This window comes from Hordeum vulgare, chromosome 1H (genome assembly GCF_904849725.1).
Source record: "Hordeum vulgare subsp. vulgare chromosome 1H, MorexV3_pseudomolecules_assembly, whole genome shotgun sequence".
Taxonomy (NCBI): Eukaryota; Viridiplantae; Streptophyta; class Magnoliopsida; order Poales; family Poaceae; genus Hordeum; species Hordeum vulgare.
This window is the reverse complement of record NC_058518.1, coordinates 162,511,174-162,524,725: the sequence shown is the minus strand read 5'-3', so window position 1 is coordinate 162,524,725 and position 13,552 is coordinate 162,511,174.

The following is a 13,552-nucleotide window of genomic DNA, read 5'->3' as shown; positions in this document are numbered from 1 at the left end:
TTATGAAGTATGGAAGCAAGTATTGGATCATGGGTTGGATCGTAAGACACATGAACACAATGTCAAGACATTCATGTCCACATGGAATTCTTACAAGGAAAGGCCACCGAGTTCTGATTTGAGAACCATCATCCGGGATACCAAGGTCCTTGTGTAAGCCTCGGTTAGCTCTTAGGAAGGAACTTAATTCCATTGATCAAAATGGTCAGTGGCTTGGTGTGCTATGTGAAGTTATATGAAGTGAAGATAACAAATCTTCAACACATATAACACTTCGCACATGCATGAATGATTTGGGATGTCCAGCGAGGAAGTGAAACAAAACTTTCTCGTATTCACGGTGGCAAGAATGCTCGTGAACCTTGGGATAACACTTCTTCGATCAAACATGTTCTTCATGAGCTAGTTACAAATATAATTCTTCAAGAGCTTCAGCGTGGAACAAGGATAAGTTGAGGGCAATCCCTCAAGATTTTGATAGGGATGAATTTCCAAAATTATAATATCAAGGAGATAGCATTTGTAAAATCGAATGATATAATGACGCATGCTCGAGGTAACAACAATAATTAAACATTGGTCGAAGGGTGCACTTGGAAATACAGAACGAGTAGCACGACCAATGCTAAAATGATGAGTCATCAACCAACACATCAAGAATGGAACAACCAGTTGTTAACTCAAGGCAATAGGGTTGCCTGAAGTATTGGGATCACACATCAGAGTTCACTTGTTGGTATTCTAGTTTGAAACAACATGGGACCAAGAAATGGATGGTGATGGCTAGAAGTATCACAATATCAAGAATTCTTTAAGAGGTGCGACAATGCTCACAACATTCTTGACATAAAAGATGGTAATACTCCAAGGTAGAAATTAACATAAGCTATATAGCAAGGAACTCAAGGGACAACAAAAAATGTGATCAAGTTTGTGTTGGAGGAAAAGCAATAAAATTGTCGGTGATAACACAGATCATCGAGGGGAAAAGGGATGGTAATTATCATCATGAACTCGATTAATATCCTGGAAGAGCTCAAGATGTTGACGATGATCATGACATATTTGTCGAGAAGTTTCATGAAAATATAATGGTTAAACGACGACATCAAGCAAAGGAATAGTGAAGCAAAGAAGGTTGTCGGAACCACAGATAAGACTGCTAGCTCGGAATCAAAATTGTCTTTCAAGACAACCAACATGATGTTGAAAGCTCAATGTGAGATTAACACACAGTTGGAAATGTGTTCCAGGGATGGAGGACATAGATAGCATGGTCAAGTTTTAGCATGACGATGATGATGTAGCTTAATAGCTTGGAGTGACAAGATCAAGTACAAACTCATAAACAAGGAAGATTACTAAAAGTTGTTGAATCGCAATGCGTACGCAATTCAGTCATCGGTGTCCTTGCGTGTCCAATGACTCAAAACACGAGGAAGCTGGATTCAATGAAACATCATAGTTGATGAGGAGCTCACAAGAAGTTATATAGCTCCATGATATTTTCAAGATACCAGGGACAGTACTTAGAGGTAGATAAGAGTAGATGTTAGACTAATGTATTGATCTATGGAACAGAAGCACTTTAACTTATCTACGTATCGGATCAAAGAAGAACAATCATGGTCGGAACCACGGTTGCAAAGTACCAAATCACACATACAAGATTAAATCATGGAATTAATCATTATTGATTCGAGAATTTTCTATGGTAGGATCAACGTCGTTTCTATGGGCATGAACACAAGTTCAAGGTCGACTCCTCATACGTCCATTTTGCATCATGTTTTCACCTTGATATTTATCGCTCCTTGGGCTGTTATTTCACTTCACGGTACAATAATTATGCCTTTTCTCTCTTATTTTGCAAGGTTTACATGAAGAGGGAGAATGCCGGCAACTGGAATTCTGGCCTGAAAGTGGAGCAAAGTTAAGATACCTATTCTGCGCAACTCCAAACGCCGTAAAAATCAACGAGGAGACTCTTCCGGATTTATAAAAAATACTAGGCCGAAGAAGTGCCAGAGGGGCGCGTGCAGGTGGCCACAAGCCTGCATGGCGCGACCACCCCCCCCCCTAGGCCGCGCCATGAGGACTTGTGGGCAGCCTGCTGGCCCACTGGCCCCCCTCTTTTGCTATATGAAGGGTTTCGTCCAGGAAAAAAAATCAAGGAGGAGCTTTTTCGTGGATTCGCCGCCGCCACGAGGCGGAACTTGAGGAGAACCAATCTAGAGCTCCCAGAGGACGATCCTGCGGGGGAAACTTCCCTCCCGAAGGGGAAATCGTCGTCATCATCATCACCAACACTCCTCTCATCGGAGGGGACTCATCACCATCGACATCTTCATCACTTGTAACCAATCTCCGTCTCGCGACTCCGATTGGTACTTGTAAGGTTGCTAGTAGTGTTGATTACTCTTGGTAGTTGATGCTAGTTGGATTATTTGGTGGAAGAGCTTATGTTCAGATCCTTGATGCTACTCATTACCTCTCTGGTCATGAATATGATTATGCATTGTGAGTAGTTACTTTTGTTCCTGAGGACATGGGATAAGTCATGCTAATAGTAGTCATGTGAATTTGGTATTCGTTCGGTAATTTGATATGTCGTATGTTGTTTTTCCTCTAGTGGTGTTATGTGAATGTCGACTACATAACACTTCCCCATTATTTGGTCCTAGAGGAAGGCATTGGGAAGTAGTAAGTAGATGATGGGTTGCTAGAGTAACAGAAGCTTAAACCCTAGTTTATGGTTGCTTCGTAAGGGGCTGATTTGGATCCACTAGTTTTATGCGATGGTTAGACTTCGTCTTAATTCTTCTTTCGTAGTTGCGGGTGCTTGCGAGAGGGGTTAATCATAAGCGGGATGCTTTTCCAAGTAAGGGCAGTACCCAAGCGCCGTTCCACCCACATATCAAACTATCAAAGTAACGAACGCGAATCATATGAACATGATGAAAACTAGCATGACAGAAATTCCCGTGTGTCCTCGGGAGCGTTTTTCCTCCTATAAGACTTTGTCCAGGCTTGTCCCCTACTATAAAACGGATTGGGTCACTTTGCTGCATTGTTTCTACTTTTGTTACTGGTTGCTTGCTACGAATCATCTCACCACACAATCACTTGTTACCGATAATTTCAGTGCCTGCAGATTTTACCTTGCTGAAAACCACTTGTTAAATCCTTCTGCTCCTTGTTGGGTTCGACACTCTTACTTATCGAAAGGACTATGGTTGAAGGATAAGGCGTTGACATGGTATAGGCTATGTGATGATACTGGATCATGGGACTACAATCGGTTGAAATTGGAATTTCATGAAAAGTTTTATCCTATGCATTTAGTACATCGTGATCGGAGTTATATTTATAAGTTTTGGCCTCGTGACAGAGAAAGCATCGCTCAAGCTTGGGGGAAGCTTGAATCAATGATATATTTATGCCCCAACCATGAGCTCTCAAGAGAAATTATCATTTAGAACTTCTATGCTCGGCTTTCTCATGATGATCGCACCATGCTTGACACTTCTTGTACCGGTTCTTTTATGAAGAGAGATATTGACTTCAAATGGAATTTATTGGAGAGAATTAAATGAAACTCTGAAGATTGGGAGACTGAACAAGGTAAGGAGTCAGGTATGAATTTCACATTTGATTGCGTTAAATCCTTTGTTGAGACAAATACTTTTTGTGACTTTAGCGCTAAGTATAGACTTGACTCTGAGATAGTAGCTTCATTGTGTGAATCGTTTGTTGCTCATATTGATCTCCCCAAAGAGAAGTGGGTTAAATATCATGCTCCTTTAGAAGTCAATGTAGTTAAACCCACTCAAGTTGAAGAGAAAGTCATTGTCTATAAGGATCCTGTTGTTCCCAGTGCTTACATTGAGAAACCACCTTTCCCTGTTAGGATAAAGGATCATTCCAAAGCTTCAACTGTGATACGTAGAGGCTATATTAGAACACCTACACCCCCCTGAGCATATTAGAGTTGAACCTAGCATTGCTATTATCAAAGATCTTCTGTCCGACGATGTTGAGGGAAATAATATTCACTTATGTGAAGATGCTGCTAGAATTGCTAAACCTCACGCTAGAGACAAACATAGGCCTGTTGTTGGCATGCTTGTTATTTCTGTTAAGATAGGAGATCATTGTTATCATGGCTTATGTGACGTGGGTTCTAGTGTTAGTGCAATACCTCAATCCTTATACGATGAAATCAAATATGAGATTGCACCTGTTGAGATAAAGCCTATTGATGTCACTATTCAGCTTGCCAATACAGATACTATCTGCCCTGTGGGAATTGTTAGGGATGTTGAAGTCTTGTGTGGTAAAACGAAGTATCCTGCTAATTTCCTCGTTCTTGCTACCGCACAAGATAGCTTTTGTCCCATCATATTTGGCAGACCTTTTCTCAATACCGTCAATACTCATATTGACTGTGAGAAGCAAACTGTCACTGTTGGCTTTGAAGGCGTGTCACATAAGTTCAATTTCTCCAAGTTTGGTAGACAACCTCATGAAAAAGAGTTGCCTAGTAGGGATGAAACTATTGCCTTAGCTTCTATTGCCGTGCCTCCTACTGATCCCTTAGAGCAATACTTGCTTGAGCATGAAAATGATATGCATATGGATGAAAGGGATGAAATAGATAGAGTTGTCTTAGAACAAAATCCTATCCTTAAGAATAATCTGCCTGTTGAACTGCTTGGGGATCCAACCCCACCAAAGGGTGATCCTGTGTTCGAGCTTAAACAGTTGCCTGATACTCTTAAGTATGCATATCTTGATGAAAAGGAGATATATCCTGTCATTATTAGTGCTAGCCTCTCACAGCATGAAGAAAATAAGTTGCTAAAAACTATGAGGAAGCACCGTGCTGCTATTGGATATACTCTTGATGATCTTAAGGGCATTAGTCCTACTCTATGCCAGCACAAGATTAAAACTAATCCTGATTTCAAACCAGTTGCTGATCATCAAAGGAGACTAAATCCTAAGATGAAAGAAGTAGTGAGAAAAGAAATACTAAAGTTCCTGGAAGCAGATATTATCTATCCTGTTTCTCATAGTGATTGGGTGAGTCCGGTGCATTGCGTCCCTAAGAAGGGAGGTATTACCGTTGTCCCTAATGATAAGGATGAATTGATCCCACAGAGGATTATTACTAGCTATATGATGGTGATCGATTTTAGGAAATTGAATAAAGCCACTAGGAAAGATCATTACCCTTTGCCTTTTATCGACCAAATGCTAGAAAGGCTATCCAAACACACACACTTTTGCTTTCTAGATGGTTATTCTGGTTTCTCCCAAATACCAGTTGCACAATCTGATTAGGAGAAAACCACTTTCACCTGCCCTTTCGGTACCTTTGCTTATAGACATATGCCTTTTGGCTTATGTAATGAACCTGCCACCTTTCAAAGATGTATGATGGCTATATTCTCTGAGTTTTGTGAAAAGATTGTCGAGCTCTTCATGGATGACTTTTCCGTTTACGGGTCTTCTTTTGATGATTGCCTCAGCAACCTTGATCGAGTCTTACAGAGATGTAAAAACACCAATCTTGTCTTGAATTGGGAGAAGTGCCACTTTATGGTTAATGAAGGCATCGTCTTAGGACATAAAATTTCCGAAAGAGGTAGTGAAGTCGATAAGGCTAAGGTTGATGCAATCGAGAAAATGCCATACCCCATAGATATCAAAGGTATAAGAAGTTTCCTTGGTCATGCTGGTTTCTATAGAAGGTTCATTAAAGACTTCTCTAAGATTTCTAGGCCTCTTACCAATCTCTTGCAAAAGGATATTCCTTTTGTTTTTGACGATGATTGTGAGGAAGCCTTCGAAATACTTAAGAGGGCTTTGATAACCGCACCTATGTTCAACCACCTGATTGGAACTTGCCGTTTGAAATCATGGGTGATGGTAGTGATTATGCTATTGGTTCTGTTCTAGGGCAAAGAGTCGATAAGAAGTTGAATGTTATTCACTACGCTAGTAAAACTCTAGACAGTGCCGAGAGAAACCTACGGAGACAGAATTTTTAGCAATCGTGTTTGCATGTGAAAAGTTCAGGTGTTACATAGTTGATTCCAAAGTCACTATTCACACTGATCATGCTGCTATTAAGTACCTCATGGAGAAGAAAGACGCTAAACCTAGACTTATCAGATGAGTTCTCTTGCTACAAGAATTTGATTTGCACGTTGTCGACAGAAAGGGTGCTGATAACCAAGTAGCAGATAACTTGTCTAGGTTGGAGAACGTTCTTGATGACCCACAACCTATTGATGATAGCTTTCCCCATGAGCAATTGAATGTCATCAATGCTTCACATAGTGCATCGTGGTATGCTAATTATGCGAACTATATCATTGCCAAATACATACCACCTAGTTTCACGTACCAGCAAAAGAAGAAATTCTTGTTTGACTTGAGACACTACTTTTGGGATGATCCTGATCTTTATAAGGAAGGAGTAGATTGTTTTATTAGATGTTTTATACCTGAACATGAACAGGGATAGATCCTACAGAAGTGTCACTCCGAGGCCTAGGGAGGACACCATGCGGGAGATAGAACTACACACAAGGTATTGCAATCAGGTTTCTATTGGCCCACTCTCTTCAAGGATCCCCGTAAGTTTGTCTTGTCTTGTGACGAATGTCAAAGAATAGGTAATATTAGCAAACGTCAAGAAATGCCTATGAACTATTCATTTGTCATTGAACCATTTGATGTTTGGGGCTTTGATTATATGGGACCTTTTCCAAAATCCAACGGGTATACTCATATCCTAGTTGCTGTTGATTACGTCACTAAGTGGGTAGAAGCTATCCCCACTAGTAGTGCTGATCATAACACCTCTATCAGGATGCTGAAAGAAGTTATCTTCCCTAGATTTGGAGTCCCTAGATATCTAATGACCGACAGTGGTTCACACTTCATTCATGGTGCTTTCCGTAAAACGCTTGCTAAGTACGATGTCAATCATAGAATTGCGTCTCCCTATCACCCTCAGTCCAGTGGTCAAGTAGAGCTAAATAATAGAGAGAGTAAACTGATTCTGCAAAAGACTGTCAACAGGTCTAGAAAGAATTAGTCTAAGAAGCTCGATGATGCACTGTGGGCTTATAGAACTACCTATAAGAATCCCATGGGCATGTCTCCGTACAAAATGGTGTACGGTAAAGAATGTCATTTACCTCTTGAGCTAGAGCATAAAGCTTATTGGGCAATCAAAGAGCTCAACTTTGATTTCAAACTTGCCGGTGAGAAGAGGTTATTTGATATTAGCTCGCTTGATGAGTGGAGAACTCAGCCATATGAGAATGCCAAGCTGTTCAAAGAGAAGGTTAAGAGGTGGCACGATAAGAGGATACAAAAGCGTGAGTTCAATGTAGGTGATTATGTCTTGCTATATAACTCTCGTTTAAGATTCTTTGCAGGCAAGCTTCTCTATAAATGGAAGGTCCCTATTTTGTTGAGGAAGTCTATCGTTCCGGTGCTATCAAGATCAACAACACGGAAGGTAAGTGTCTGAGAGTGGTAAATGGGCATAGAATCAAGCATTATATCTCAGGTACTCCCATAAATGTTCAAAGCAATATTATCAATACCATAACTCCGGAAGAATACCTAAGGGATATTTATCAGCCTGTTTTAGACTCCGAAAACAAAGAGGTATGTGATTCGGTAAGAAATCAGAGTCCAAAACTTTTCTAGTAGGAAATTTTCTCCGTTTTGGAATATTTGAAAAAATACAAAAAATGGAAGTAGTCCGGAAAGTGCGCGAGGAGGCGACAAGCCTGTACGGCGCGGGCGCACCCCCTCGCCGCGCCATGAGGGATTGTGGACACCTCGTGCACCTCCCGGACTCCGTTTTCGTGCGGGGTACTCCTTCTGGTCTAGAAAAAATCTTTATATATACTCCCGTTTGGTCTGACCCTTGCATCATGCAGATTTCCTCTGTTCTTTGTTTCGAGCCTGTTTTCTGCCGCAGATTTAGAGCAAGATGTCGTCCCAGGAATCTGTGGGGGAGAACAATCTCCGTCAAGTCTATGGAGAAGTACATGCTGATCTGAAAAGGATGGAGGTCATGGAGGCTAAGGAAAGGCTACCTAAAGAAACCAAGGGCAAAGTTGAGGAGAAGAATCAGGCATGGGATGAGGTGCAATCTCTGCTCAACAAGGAAGAAGTAGAAGAAGTGGATTTCCTCCAACCCTACCTCCACCTACTGTTGAAAAGACCTCCATGACGCCAGGAGGGGGGGGTGAATAGGCTATTTAAAAACTTCTTCAGATTTGGCTTGACCCTAATGCGGAAATAAACTAAGAGGGTACTTGTCAAGTACAAATCCTAAATGCACAAGGCACTGCAACGTGTATCAACAACACGATCTACCAAGATGGACACAATGCAGTTACTAACAAGCACAAGTAAGTTACACAAACTTACTTGAGCTATATCACACGACAAGTAGGTAAATAACACAAGATACTAGATCACACTATATCACACGATATATCAAGGGTTGCAAGTATGTACGTGTGGATATAGAGGGTATGCTTGAATGATTAATCTTGTACAAGAAATGGCCAACACAATATAATGAGCACAAGCAATATGCAATGTATGTATGCTCAAATAACACAAGTAAACCACAAGTAAGGAGTTAGGGTTAAGGATAACCAAGGTCACTGAGACGAAGATGTATCCCGATGTTCACTTCCTTGGAGGGAAGCTAGTCACCGTTAGAGAGGTGGATGTTACCACGAAGGCACACCAACGCCACGAAGGCTCACCCTATTCTCCCTTTGAGATAACAACACGAAGGCGTTTCTCAACCACTAGTGGTAAGCCTTTGAGGTGGCTTCCAAACCCTCACAAACTTTTTCGGGGGAAATCACACGAATTGATTCCTCTCCGAAGAACTCCTACCGCCTAGGAGTCTCCAACCTCCAAGAGTAACAAGATCACGAGGAGTGCTCAAAACTTGCTCAAATCACAAATAGCTTGGGTTGAGAGAACGAGAGGGAGAAGATCTATCTTTTGATTGGAACAACTCTCAAAGGGGCTCAGAAATGCTCTTGGGATCTAAGATTTGGAGTGAGCAAATGTGTGTGAGGTGGAAATGTGTTCTTATGAGGATAAGGTTGTGTTAGGCAGCCCTCTCACGAAGTGGGAGGGGGTTATTTATAGTGTGGAGAGAAAGAGAGCCGTTGGGGGACACTTTAAGTCACACAGGGTCCGGACGTCCGACGGGTGTCGGAAGTCCGGGCGACCGCGAGGGGCCGGACGTCTGAGGCCTGTAGGCACGACTTGAACTCTTCTGAATTGCATCAGCTACCGGACGTCCGACAGTGGTCGGTCGTCCGAGACTTGTAGATGTGCGTGAACATATTTGAATTCATCAGCCACCGGATGTCCGGAGAGGACCGGAAATCCGAGATATACAGCACAACTTCTACTGGTGGTAGGTTCCGGATTTCCGACGGGGGTCGGACGTCCGGAGGGAGCCGGAAATCCGAGTTATAGAACACATGTTCTACTGGTGCAGGGCACCGGATTTCCAAGGCTAGTCGGACGTTCGGACCTTGACCGGTCCTCGGACGTCCGGAGAGAGCCGGAAGTCCGAGATATATGGCTCTGAGTTTCTCTGGTGCAGTGTTCCAGATATCCGGAGCTGGTCGGATATCCGGCCCTCGGACGTCCGGAGAGAGCCGGAAGTCCGAGTTATATGACTCTGATTTTCTCTGGTATAGGATTCCGGATTTCCGAAGCAGTCGGTCGTCCGGCCCTCGGACGTCCGGAGGGGGCCGGATGTCCGAGGCACTGGTTCTGTTTTCAGATATAGCAGAGCAGTGGAGATGTGGTCTGAGCAAAACAGTGGAGATGTAGTTTGAGCAAGTTCATCGCAAAACCTGTGGTCCCCTCTTAATAGTGCGGGATCCCTAAAGACTCAAGAATCATAAAAGGGGTACTGATGATCCATACTTGAGTGTATACTTTTATTCGCTGATCATCACTCCGCACAACTAACGTCAAAGGAACCGATACCTTTGAGTTAGCTCTTTCACTTGAGCTTGATGTTGGTGTTCCTTCTTGGCTGAAGTTGAAAGCAAGACATGATGAAGTCTTCAAGTAGCTTTCCCATACACAATGCGGAAAGCCTAGCTTATGTATTCATCTTCATTTGTCCACCATGTGAACATCCACAAGAATCAAGCATGAAGTGCTCAAGAATGCTCATCTTGATCTTGTCCTGTCCACCATGTGCACATCCACAAGAATCAAGCATGTAGTGCTCAGGAATGCTTATCTTGATCTTGTCCTTGTTAGCACATGAGGTTGTCCTTATCAACACATGATCATTGACAATAGTTTCAATGATATATTTGTGTTGATCCACTTGAACTTGCACACCACAATCTTGATGACGATCACCACTTGACGTCATCCTTCATGGGTTGTATGAGATCTTCCTTTTGACGCAAGCCCAATGGAAACACACCTAACCCCCACATAGGAGTCTCACAAAGACCATGGGTTAGTACGCAAACACGTAATGGACAATGCTTACCATACCATGGGATCACTTGATCCCTCTCGGTACATCTTATACGCTTTGTGTGTTGATCATCTTGATTTACTCTTTGTCTGAGATCTTGATCAACCTAGTGTTTCTATGACCATTCTTTGGATAATACCTTGAATAACATCTTGGTCATCATATAAACTCCTTGAACCCAACAGATGGACTTCAAGAAGTGCCTATGGACAAAACCTATAAATATAACTTAAGGCAACCATTAGTCCATAGGAATTGTCATCAATTACCAAAACCACATATGGGGATATATTCTCTAACAATCTCCCCCATTTTGGTAATTGAAGACAACCACGTCAAGAGAGTTTATATAAGGAAATAAGCATAACCAAGAGCACACACACAAGATAATAATGCATGTGTGCAAGATGTAAATGCTTACGCAATAAACGCAAAACCCTCTAAACATATCCAAAGTAAACTCTCTAAAGATGTAAATCCACTTGACGTCATCCTTCATGGGTTGTATGAGATCTTCCTTTTGACGCAAGCCCAATGGAAACACACCTAACCCCCACATAGGAGTCTCACAAAGACCATGGGTTAGTACACAAACACGTAATGGACAATGCTTACCATACCATGGGATCACTTGATCCCTCTCGGTACATCTTATACGCTTTGTGTGTTGATCATCTTGATTTACTCTTTGTCTGAGATCTTGATCAACCTAGTGTTTCTATGACCATTCTTTGGATAATACCTTGAATAACATCTTGGTCATCATATAAACTCCTTGAACCCAATAGATGGACTTCAAGAAGTGCCTATGGACAAAACCTATAAATATAACTTAAGGCAACCATTAGTCCATAGGAATTGTCATCAATTACCAAAACCACATATGGGGATATATGCTCTAACAATCTCCCCCATTTTGGTAATTGAAGACAACCACGTCAAGAGAGTTTATATAAGGAAATAAGCATAACCAAGCGCACACATACAAGATAATAATGCATGTGTGCAAGATGTAAATGCTTACGCAATAAACGCAAAACCCTCTAAACATATCCAAAGTAAACTCTCTAAACTTCTCCCCCATTGGCATCGATTGCCAAAGTGGACGAAAAGTTTAGAAAGCAAATATAGTAGGTGGTCCTCCAGAAAAAAAAATGTGCGCTTCTCAGCAAATGAGTGCAGAAAAATACACAAATACAATGATAAGTAGTTGGAGGAAAATAAACTATATTGAGGACCCAAAGATTGCAAATAAAAGAATCGTATGCCACAAAGACATAGAAAGATAGAGGCAAGCAATCAAAAGGTTCCAGATGGAACAAACAATCATATGGTCCCTCGAACCACATGAATAAAAGATATTATGATAAAGGCAACAGAGTGCTTTATCAAAAACTAGAGAAGCTCCCCATGATTTGTGCACTAATATGAGATTTTTGTATTTGACACACGTGCACAAAATAGGATTGTTGCTCCCCCAGAATTTATAAAACACACAACGAGTGCAAGAGGATAGATAAGACAATAAGCATATCACTTGCATAGAACAACTGGTTGAGCAACATGTAATAGAAGCATCTTAAGAATATGCTCAAACAAAGGAATATGTATGAGTCATGGCAAAGCACTTGAGAAGACTAAGATAAGGATGATCATTACTTATTAACATGGTCTTGATGAAATGAGATACAAAGTGCAAGACATATCATTCCCACACACACATACTAGAAAATGGGTTCACAAGCTTACTAATAAACAAAATACGAACCAACGCTTGTGACAACCCTTTGTGAAGATAGGAAGTAAGAACCTTGTCAACAGGAGGGATACTAATTGAAAGTGGCAAAACCCTCATCAAGACAAGCATAAGGAAAGATAATCTTCACGGCCATAGAGTGCATCAGGATGTAGGAAAATAAGATACGCACTCAAAACAAATCTTTTCACGAAGCCATCAAAAACTGACAAGGAAATGTAACGATGGACGTGAAAGAAAAGAGGATATCAATTAGAGATGTAACTTCTCTCATGTGTAAAAGAATTCTAAGTAGAAGACAATCATGATGATATTTATCCACAAAGAAAGATATACACACAAAATGGTTATAAGATGGATCAAACTAGATACCCAAAAGGAAGTCATAAATATATCAATGAGATCTTTTGCTTGGAAGCATAGCACATGGCCTAATATTTTCTTATTGTATAATATGAACTTCCAACATACGAATCATCAAAGACATCCCAACTAGCAGTAAGACATCATCGTTCGGATGCTTTGAAAAAGCAAACAAGTACTACAAGAACGAATCAAGAGATTCATGCCATGATGCAACCTGGAAAAGAAAAGACAGGTTGGGTCCTTTGCAAGGAAAAGAATGCATGAAGTGGATACTTGTTACCGAGACAACATTGGATTGATGTAGTAGATAGTTGTTCTTTGATCATCCTAACTTGGCTCCAATAGTCACATGGTCTCAACACCTTCCTTATAGGTGAGCCGAGCATCCAATGCATCTCCAATTGTTCCTGGAAGAACAAAACAAACAAAATGGTGCCCAAACTCATTGGGACCAAAGAGTTAGAAAACCAACAATACATAGGACAAACTCCACATACATATGTGCATATAGATATGAATTTGAATTTCATGCACACGTTAGCCACTTTATGACAAGGTGAAGTTTCCCCTATATATTGGGTCAAAGAAAGAAATCATGCCAAAGGAAATACATATAGTAAATATGCATGCTCAAGGCTTTCAAGAATCAACTCACCACAGAGTTGATAAGTCATCAAAAGAAAAGGTATCAAGTGATAATAAGATCCTAAAACAAAAGAACTATCACTTGAAGGATATCAATTAAAAGATACCTCACGAAATGAGATATCCGTTGACACATGTCAAATAGAAGACAACAAGAAACCAATTGAGGGAAAAACAAACACGAGGTATCTGGTTTCCAAGACAGA